Here is a 10,774-nt window from a genome sequence, read left to right on the forward strand (position 1 = left end):
TGCCTCCAGGGCAAGAATGGCGTGGTGTTTACCACTGAGTCCCCACGCCGTGACGGACAGTCAGTGGACATTCTGGAAACAGCTGATGCATGAGTGAGCGGAGTCACCAGTCATCCCCCAGGCTCTGTGTAAGGACTCCTTGGGAGTCTCCTTCACTCCACGCTATTTCCCTCAAGTCCAGTCCTCCATCGATTCCTTCATGTATTTGTCCTTTCAGCAAATGCTGGTGAAGCGTCTAAACCCTGAACTACTGCAGACATCATGAGACAAAGATCACTAACGTTGGGGGCTTTACATTGTATGTGGGGCATGGGAGAGAGTGGATGGGGGGCCAGAAAAGAGACCGATAAGTAAAATACGTAGAAGGCCTAATGCTCTGTTGGTGATAGCAAAAGTGTGCTTTATCAGTGCGGATGTGGCCAAGAGGGAGTACTCAGGGGGAAGGAGAGAAACAGCAGAGCGTGGGGCTCTCTGGAGGGAAGCTGGGCAGGCAGGGAGGCGTATGCAGATGGGGCTGCGGGGCATTTGGAGAGGACACACACTCCCCCTGGAGATGGAGAGGAGGAAGACCAGGGAAATGAAAACAAGGCAGAAAGGGGGAGGCAAAGTGCCAGAGACAACCAGCATTCCTTCCCCAAGTCTGAACCTGGCTTTAGACTTGAGTCGCGGGGAGAGAGGGGGTGGGACACCTGTGGGGTGGGGGAAGGACTGGGAAATAGGTGCCAGGGGATGTGAGAAGCCAGCCGGAAAGAAGAGGCTCCTCAGACAATGGTTCCGCCATGACAAAGCTGGCCTCTTTCTTTGCAGCTGCAGAAGAAAAAGAACACACAGCCTACCTCTGAACTAGAAAGGCAGCGTGTGGTAGTGCAGTCTTTCACGACATGTGGCCTCTATAGCCCTAGAAATAGTCCCTTAACTGGAACTGCAGAATTAAAATATCTTATGTCAAAATGACCCCTTTCGGACCCTCTTCTGGAACAAGGCTGTGAGCTGGTGGGAAGCAGCGAAGCCTCTCCCTTCTCTCCCTCCCAGACGCTGGCACAAGGCCTAGGACACAGCAAACGGATGCAGACAACACGTCTCGACGGAGAGCCATTTGTTATCGGGAATTTTCTTGGAAATACCTTGCCTCTGTATTTTTCTTTATACTTGAGACTTTCATTTTCTAAGTTATCATTATTTCTCATTATACAGTAATACATTTTCTTTACATGTAGAATGCCCAGCAAATGGGGAATATGGGTAACATAGTTCTCCAGCTCATGCAAACTGAAAGCCTAATAATAGTAAGAACTCATATTTCGCAGGTTCTTTCTCCTCCTTCGATTATTCCCTCCAGCACTCCCCACTCCTTTCTAGACTGCATTAGAAACCCGACGGACCAGGCGACCTTGGATTCATGCTCACAATCTAGTTTGACCCACTCACTGCGGCTTTTGACCCATTCCCCTTCCACATCTGGCCACTCTCGATGATGTCAGCTGCCGACAACACTGAATGTTGGGGCCCTGGGCTCTTAGACAAAAGCTCCTGCCTGGTCCCTTCCCTAAGGAGCTGGAGTTCTGCCATCTTCTAGGTGCTGAAGCACCCTGCGCGTTCCTACAGCTCTGAGAGCTTTCTCGCAGGAATGTGGAGAGCATGCCCACCCCACCCCCAGCCGGATCCTCTTCCGGAGCCTCCAGCACAGGGGAGGACTTCTCGTCTTCTGACCGTGACTCCCCTCTTCTCTGAACTGAGCTCCGTGTCCAAAGGCTGGGTCTTCTGAGGATGCTTGCTGCCCAAAGCCTGAGGTCTGGGATTCTTCTATGAGAACACGGATCCAAATCAAATCTGAACTGGTTCACCCCATGCCGTACCACCCCACCCCACCCCACCCCACCACGCTCAAACTTCTTCAGATCTCAACAGTGAGACACATTGCAGATCAGACTTGGGCACTGAGCTACAAATACAAAGAAGGCAATTAATCATCGTTCAAAGATCATAACTTCAATATTTTCATGTTTTTCTTCCCTTCCAGTGTTTTTTGCGCATACATCACAAAGTCAAGACTATGGTATATGAGTTGAATATCATCTCTTGTCCTTTGTAAAATCTCAGGTATTACATGGATCATGCCTTTCGGTTAGAAAACATTTTATCACTGAACATTAGTCTAGACAAGGTCCCTTTCTATTGTAATACTGGATACGATGATGATAATATTTTATTACTCCTTTCTGGTGAAGGTACTTTCCTACTGATTTCAAGATGTGTACCTGTTCTTGAAAAATATGTCACATCGTTTCGTGCGTGTTCTTTAATATTCATTTGTAGTGAAATCTCGTTCTGTCCTGACGTTTTCCCACTCAACACTATCTTACAGATGCACTGATTTACACATCATCTACATGTTGTCATTTTATAGTATGTGTTTATACCGTGCTTTGCTTAATCTTTCCCCAGTGTTGAACACTTGGGTTACTCTAGCTTCTTGCTGCCACTCTCAATATTGTGACACATGTCTCTCTCATGTTCCTGTAACAGGGCCTGTGTGAGGGTGTCTCTGTGATAAATGCCCAGGAGTGAGGGGAACTTTGGGTCATGAGCTCTCACTGGGGAAGCCCGTCTGAGTACCCTCGCCTCGCTTCACGGCGGTACTCGAGTTCCCATCTGTCCGCAGCCTTGACGATGGTTTGTGTCCTATGCTGTTCTACTTGTTGCTATGTTGATGCCTGTGAATCAGTATTTGATTTTTATTTGTATCTGTATCTTTCTGATTGCTATGGAGTTTTGACATCTTCTCATAGACTCGTATACCTCTGGTGCGTCTTCTTCTGTGACAGCCTATTCATAGCTTTGCTCATATATGTCACTTTTGCACTTAACATTACGTTTTGAATATTTTCTTGTACTTTTCGTGAACATTATTTGATATTCCAATATGCACCAGATATTGTTTAACCATTGCTCTTCTGTTAGACCTTTAAGTGGTTTCCGGTTTTTGCTGTCATGAGCATCCCTGCACAGAAACCCTTGTCTACATGTGTGATTACTTCCTCTGGACCCTGTCATGGAAATCATTACTGATTCGAAGGATGTAAAACATTTTAAGTCAGTTAGCATATCTTGCCAAGTGGCTTCCCTGAAAGGTTATGCCATTTACAGTTCCATTCCATTAACAGTGCGTCAGCATTCTCGTCTCACCATTCACTCACGGATATATTCCCAAATCATCGCCAACCGGAGACGTGAAAACTTAGCAAATTTTTGCTTAAAGCTGCTCGCTAGTGACACCTGGAACTACATGATGTAGAGATTTGCATTTCTTCTCTAAAATCCCTGTTGGTGCTGTTTGCCCAGTTGCCCTAGGCTATTTGTATTATGTTATTGATTCATAAGATGTCATTATAGAAATAGTAGTATGTATTTTGCTCTTTCTGTCTACAGACTATGGCAGTAACTCTTCTGCTTGAAAACATGGCAGTGGTTTGGGACTTATCTCCTGTGGGTGTCTAAGAACCCCAGATGGCAAGGATGCCACTGGGCATCAGCAAAAGTAAGAATAATGGCCACAAGTAGGAGAGGAGCTTCAGACGCTGATTTCTGCACTGAAGCAGCGTGGCCCTGCAGGCTGGTTGCCTTGTCTCCCCAGGAAAGGCCATTGCTCTCAGCAGGGAGGCCCCGAGGGTTCCCTCTGCTCTGCGTCTCAGCTCATTTCTCCCTCTTACCCCTCCCACGTTTGACTCTCACTGCCTGGAAAAGTTGGGAGACCCCTGACTGCAGAAGGCCCAGGGCCCTTGAAGTCAAGCTGGAATAATGATGGTTCAATAACTTTGACCTTCAGGACAAAGGTTGTCATCAAAGGTCATCTTTTCTTAATTCTGTTTTTAATGTGAATTACAGGTCACTCCATTTTCCGTGGTTTGCAAATCGCGTCTGTTCTACCCCAGGTGATTTGTAATTCCCGAGTAGTTAATAGCACAGCACCTTGTTCTGTGCTGGGTCAGATCTTGCTGAAAGCCAGTGCGTTAGCCTCCAGACAACTGTGGACACTGTGACCAGAGCTGTTGTTTTTACTTAAGGCTGGACACCTGGAAGGCCAACCATAGGACCACGGCAAGCCGCAAGGAGCACTGAATCCTGCTTGACTGTTGTCTCCTGGGAGAGGAGGGGGCTCATTCAGCTGTTGCTCGTTTGCCCAAGGGCTGAAGACTACAATGGCTCATTTAACTAGTTCTTGACATGTGATTTCTTGTCTAATCCTCAGCGGAGCAAATGTCTGCCTGGTCACAAACCCTTTTTATCTTAGACACCAAATGTACAACCTCTACACAAGAGGCTCTCAAAACTTTAAAAGGTCCGTGTTTTCCACTGGGCAATATAATAAGTCATCTTCCCTGCTGTGTGCATTCCCTTGTATGGACCAGAGGGACGATGCTCACGTGCCCTACGTAGTTAGATGAGGTGCTCATCTCTCTCATTTCTGTGAACCTGATTCTCACTCCTCATGTCCCTTTTATGCCATGGTCTGAAGTTCTTGGTCCCACTGCTGCATGTCCTCACAGATGGGGAGAAGGAGGCATTTCTCAAAAGTATTTTGCAAGTATAGAGGAATAAATGAAATGTATAGAATTTAAATGTAGCCTGAGGAGTTTTGAGAAATGCATGTATCTGGGTAACTGTTACTCCAGTCAGGATGTAGAGCCTCTTCATCACCCCAGACAGGACCTTTATGGTCTTTCTAGTCAGTGCATCTCAGTCCCTGCCACCCTTCCGACTTCTAGAGCTCAGGTTTGTTTTTATTTTTCTAGAATTTCATGTGAATAGGATTCTACAGTATGAATCTTTTCTACCTGGTTTCTCTGACTCAGTATAATGTGTCTGAGAATTAATTTATGTTGTCGTATGTATCAGCATTTCATTATTATTGCTTCGTAGTAGTGGTGTGAAAACACCACAATTAGTTTATCTAATTAATTGTTGATAGACATTTGGGTTGTTTCCAGTTTTTGCCCAGTATATCATTTCAGGGAGATGTGTTTTCCTAGGAGTGTAAAATACACTATTGTATCTTCATAGGGACATGAAGTAACACTACTGACGATGAAGATTTCCGGTTGATCAAGATGCAGACTAACAGAAGAAATGCAGACTGCAGAGGGAGAGAAGATTGTTGCCAGTACTACAGAGGATTAGGATCAAGAATATATAACGAATTCCTAAAACTCATTTCTTTTTGCAGAGAAATTTACTTGTGGAATTCCCATCCCCTAGCTCAGGTTTATACTGGTTTTAAATAATGGTGTTAGCTGTAGGGGTTTTATAGATCTCCTTTATAATACTGAGGAAATTTTCTCTTCTTAGTTTTCTCAGAATTTTTAAAAACTTTATGAATGTGTTGAATTTTGTCAAATGTTGTTCTGACTCTTTCATTATATTCATGTGGTTAATTACACTGATTTTCAAACATTGAATCAAACTTGCATTCTTAGGAGAAAATCAACTAGGTTGTTATGCATTATACTTTTCTATAATGTTGAACGTGATGTGCCAAATTTTTATTTAGAAATTCTTCATCTGTGCTCTGGAGAAATTTGGGTCTGTAGTTGTCTTGTAATGGCTTTGTACAAGTTGTCTTGTACAAGGTAAGTCTGTCGTCATAGAACGAGTTTGGAAGTGTCCTCTCTCTCTTCAATTTTCTGGGGCATTTCTGTAGAACTGCTATTCTTTCCTCATTAAGTACCTAGTAGAATTCACCAGTGAAGCCATCTGGCCCTAAGTTGTGTGTGTGTGTGTGTGTGTTTTAGAAAGGTTAATTATAAATTCAATTTCTATAATAGATACAGAGCTATTTAGGTTACCTTTTTGAATGAACTTTGGTAGTGACTTTCATGGAATTTGTTTGTCTCATGTAAATTGCTGAATTTATTGCCATGAAATTATTTATATTATTTCTCTATTGTCCTTTCAGCAAATGCATTATCAGTAGTGATGCTCCTACTCTAATTCTTGATATTAGTAATTTGTGGGTTTATAAAATTTTTTTCTGATCAATCTGGCTAGAGCTTAATTGCTTTTTATATCTTCTGCAAGACCTAGCTTTTGGTCTCATTAATTTTTAAAGTTAGTTTCTATTTTATTAGTTTCTCTTTCTATGTTTATTTTTTTCTGCTTGCTTGATTTTAATTTGTTCTTTTCCTTTTGGAGTATAGAGTAGAAGCTTAGGTCATGATTTGAGATCTTTCTTCCTTTCTAATATTAATGTTCTGTACTATAAATTTCTCTCTAAACCCTGGTTAAGCTGTGTTCCACAGGCTTGAAATGCCATGTTTCATTTCTACTCAGTTCAAAATATCTCAATAATTTCAAATTCTCCATGTAATTTTTTTTTCTTTGATCCATGGATTATGTAGAAGTATGTTGTTTAGTATCCAAATATTTGGTGAATTCCCACCTATTTTTTGGTCACTGATTTTTAATTTAATTCTATTGCAGTCAGGTAACATATTTTATGTAAGTTGAATCTTTTAAATTTCCTGTGGAAAATAGGAAATAACCTAACTTGGTAAAGGTTCTGGGTACACTTGCATAAAAAGAAAATTGTTTATTCTGCTGCTGCTAGGTGTAGTCCTCTACAAGCATCAGCTGGGTCAGGTCGGTCCTATGTGCTCTTTGGGTCGTATGTCCTTCCGGACTTTCTGCGGAGGCTAACCGGCCGGAGTGGGGGCGGGGTGGGGGGGCGGCGTGAAGGGGCGGCAGCAGGGGAAGAGGATGGAGTGGTTGCGGCTGGAGGTGAGGGAGGCTGATTAACTTCCTCGAACTCACTTATGAACACTTTGGTTTTTATTCTGAAGTACACAAAGCAATAAAATGTTCCCATTTCTGTTTTAGCAGGTTCCTTTAACTATTGTGGTGAAAACGCAAAGTGAGCCCTGGCCAGGTGGCTCCGCTGCTTGGCACATCATCCCGCACACAGAAAGTTGCAGATTTGATCCCTGCTCAGAGCATACGGAGGCTGTGGTTTCAATCCCTGGCTGGGGAGCACATGGGAGGCACCTGGTGTTTGTGTCCTCTCTCTCTCTCTCTCTCTCTCTCTCTCTCTCTCTCTCCCTCTTCCTTCTCTCTCTCTAACTCAGTAAACATATCCTTGGGTGAGGATTTTAAAACAATACAAAGTAAAAGTGCAAAGGCAAATGTTAGAAATTAGAAAATGTTTAAAATAATCCTGGCAAGATACGATGGTGATTAGACCCAAAGGAGAAGCAGAAAAGGTCATGGAAAGTAGCTAGATCAGGGATGTATTCTGATGGCAGAGTTGACAGATTTTGTCATTAGATTATAGAATTAAGCAATCCCCTCTTGACCCCTTAATTAGGGCTTGGGCTCAGTATTACCTTGTAATATTACAAATAGATGAGTTAGAAGGTCACACCCTTCACACTGTTTTATCATGCTACACCAAAACCCTCCGGGAGAGTCTGGAGCGTTCCTTTGCAGAGAGTGACAGAAGCCTTTAATGCGGCTCTCCTAGCAGTGTCCACCCGCCGTCATCTGCATCCTCATTCATTACCCAGAGAGCCCAACAACCCGTAGTGCTTTCGAACGCCTGGACAGTAAGGGTACCTTTTTAAATCCATGTACGAGTGAAGAGCTTATATTTTCTTTCAGACTTGACCTTGAGTATTCACTACAAACCTGTAGGTGGTCTTTTTAAGACTGTCAAAAACATAAAAATTAAAAACCATGTTCTCATGCACTTAAGCTTTGGGGAAGTGTTCTTATTCTTTTTTGAAAACTCACCTGCATTTGAAAACACTTGGCTTCAAAGTGATGAGTGCACTGCCTCTGGTCTGCAATCTAAGTCCAATGTGGTCGTTCTGACAATGTCTGAAGGCTTGATCAATTCTTTCCATTTAACAAATATTTGTCTAACTACTCCCTGCCAGGTCCTGCACTATATGCCAGAGATAGGCTATTCCAAATGCAAAGACTGCAAAGTCCCAGTTCTAAAGAACTAGATTAATATGTTGTATAATATACAAAGGAGGACTAAAAAAAGAAAAAACAGAATTACCTTCTGGAGGGCAGGCCCCTTGTAGCACAGGCTTCCCCCACTTGGTGAGTGTTCTAGTCACCCATCTGCATCAGTGTACCAGCCGGTGGTGTTGTGAGAGGCTGTGTTTTGCTTCAGTGAATTTTTGAAGACTCTTTCAACATGTTTGCCCATGTTACAGTGGGTGATTTATGGGCACACCTGCCCACAATGCACTGAGTATTCAGCAGTTTTTGACCCAAAATAGCATGACCCCAGTGCCCTAACCTCCCTATTCACCTGATCTTGCCCCATGATAATTTTTGTTGTTTCTCCAGGTGAAAAAAAAGTTCTCAAAGGGAAATGTCTGGCTGATGTGGAAGAGATGAAACAAAAAACAGCAGTAGCACCAAAGGGCATCAAAATCCATGAGTTCAGTAACTGTTTAGAGCAGTGGAAAAAAGTCTTGATAGGTGTATTGCATCAAATGGAGAGTACTGAAGTTTAAACGTGTAAGAATAAATACACAACTTTTTATTAATAAAGTCCAGGCTGGGGGGTGGGGAGTCTACCCCTCATATAATGTGATAAAAAGTTACAAAACCTGGTAGCCACATGCTAGCATGAGAAAGTTTAAGGGGACCTTGTAAGCCAGTTTCAGGGGTGAGTTCGCCAGGTGAGTGGTAAGCAGCGGAAGGACGATGGGGAGTGAAAAGTGGATGTCCCATGCCGTAGCAGCGACATGCATAAGGGCTGTCGCATGAGAGGACTCACAGCACATCGGGTATCTGCAAACACTTCAGAGTGCTTGCAGCTCTCCATCCAGATCCAGACCAGTGATGCTGAGGAGCCAAGCACGGGACAGGCTGCGACACTCCATGCTGAGGAATCTGCATTTTAATTGCAGAGCGAGGGGAGCCATCGAAAGTCTCTCCTAGCAGGAGAGTGGTATTATGCTCTGAAAGGTCGCGCCGGCTGTGGCGTGGAGAATGGATCAGAGCACTGCGAGATCAGAGGCAAAGAGACCCATTTGTAGGCTGCTGCAGCAGTCTGGAAGAATGATGCTAACAGCCTGAAATAAGCTACTACCAGACGCAGACCTGGAGAATTCCCCCAAATAAGGAGAGGATCCAAAGAACAGGCTGGATGTAGAATGTGCGAAAGCACAACTTATACACTGAGTCAAACTGCAGCATCATTGACTAAGATATTGGGTACAGATGGAGAAATACCTCAGGATGAACTGCATTTGAGATGGTTGGGGACATCTTCCTGAAGACACTCGCAGATAACTAGATACATAGGTCTGGAGCTCAGGACAGCCATTCTAGGTTGAAATTATATTGGGAAGTGATAGCTCACAGCTGGCGATTGGAGCTTTGGGGCTGGGAGGAATTGCAGAAGGATTTGTAAAGCATCGAGGATGGGACTCTGAGAAATGCTGACATTTTAAGGAATTGACCGGGAAAGACGAGCCAGCAAAGGAGGCTGTGATGTAGCAGCCAGCAGGGAAGGAAGAAAACCAAGGCAACACGGTGTCAGGAGAGGGGGCAGCCATGGCTGCTGAAGTAGGAGAAAACTTCCAGAAGTCAGGGTAGGTTGCCAGTACTAAGCCAAGATGAAGAGTCAGGGGAAATGAAGTCTGTCAAGGCCGTGACATCTGGCAACAAGGAAGTCACTGGCCAGGAGGGAGGAAGCCAGAGTGTAGTGCGCTGAGGGAGTAGGGTCTAGCAAGTGGAGAGAGCTAATGGAGGCTGGGAAGGAGAAGAGAGGGCGGGACCCGGGCTGACGAGGGACGTCAGGTCCGTGGGGAGCATATTGTGGCTGCGGCTGTGTCTTGAGATGGGGAGACGTGAACTTGTTCAAATACTGATGATAAAGAGTTGGTACAGGCAAAGCAACCGTAGCTATTGAAGAGGCGGTGCCTGATCGAGCCGTGTTTCTGAGGAGGCAGGAAGGGCTGGACTCCACCTCTTCTCTGGAGGGAGTGGCCACAGTGAAGAAGAAAAGTACAATGTTACTGAGGTCATTCATGGGGTAGAGAGGTGTACCTCCACGAGTTGAATTCACATGTTAAAGTCCTAGTCCCCAGTACATCAGAATGTGACATTATTTGGAAATACGTCATTGCGGATGCAATTAGTTAAGCTGAGTTCATCCTGAAGCAGGGCGGGCTCCTGATCCAGTGTGTCTGGAGTCCTTGTAATGGTGGAAATGCGGACACAGATGCACATGGACAGGAGAGCACCGTGCGAAGGTAAGAGCAGAGATCAGGTGATGCAGCAGAAGCCATCCGAGATGGCCACAAACCAGCAGGGGCTAGGAGGGAAGCCTGCAACAGCTCCTTCACTAGCACCTCTGGAAAGAACTAACTGACCCTTGAACTTGGGCTTCTGGCCTCCAGCACTGTGAGGCGTTACGTGTCTGTTGTTACACCATCCGCTTTGTGGCCTTTTGTTAGGCAGCCCCAGCTGACTGATAGGGCACCGGTGACGGTAAATTTGCACGTGATAGGCCAAATGTCAGTGGAGTTGTGATGGTTGTTACTTTTACTGTGGAACTGGACTCTATGTCATCTCTGGGGACCCCACTGGGGAGGCAACACGGGGTGTTTGGAGAGAAGTGGAGAAGACTTGAACCGGCCACTCTGGACAGTGGACGGCAGCGGTCTAAAAGGGAATATGAGGTTGCCAGGTGGTACTGAGACCCCTCTTGAGTTTGGATCTCAGTGATATACAGTGTTTTTAATAGTGGCCACAC

This window comes from Phyllostomus hastatus, unplaced genomic scaffold, assembly GCF_019186645.2.
Source record: "Phyllostomus hastatus isolate PE091 unplaced genomic scaffold, TTU_PhHast_1.1 phas_contig_29, whole genome shotgun sequence".
Lineage (NCBI taxonomy): Eukaryota > Metazoa > Chordata > Mammalia > Chiroptera > Phyllostomidae > Phyllostomus > Phyllostomus hastatus.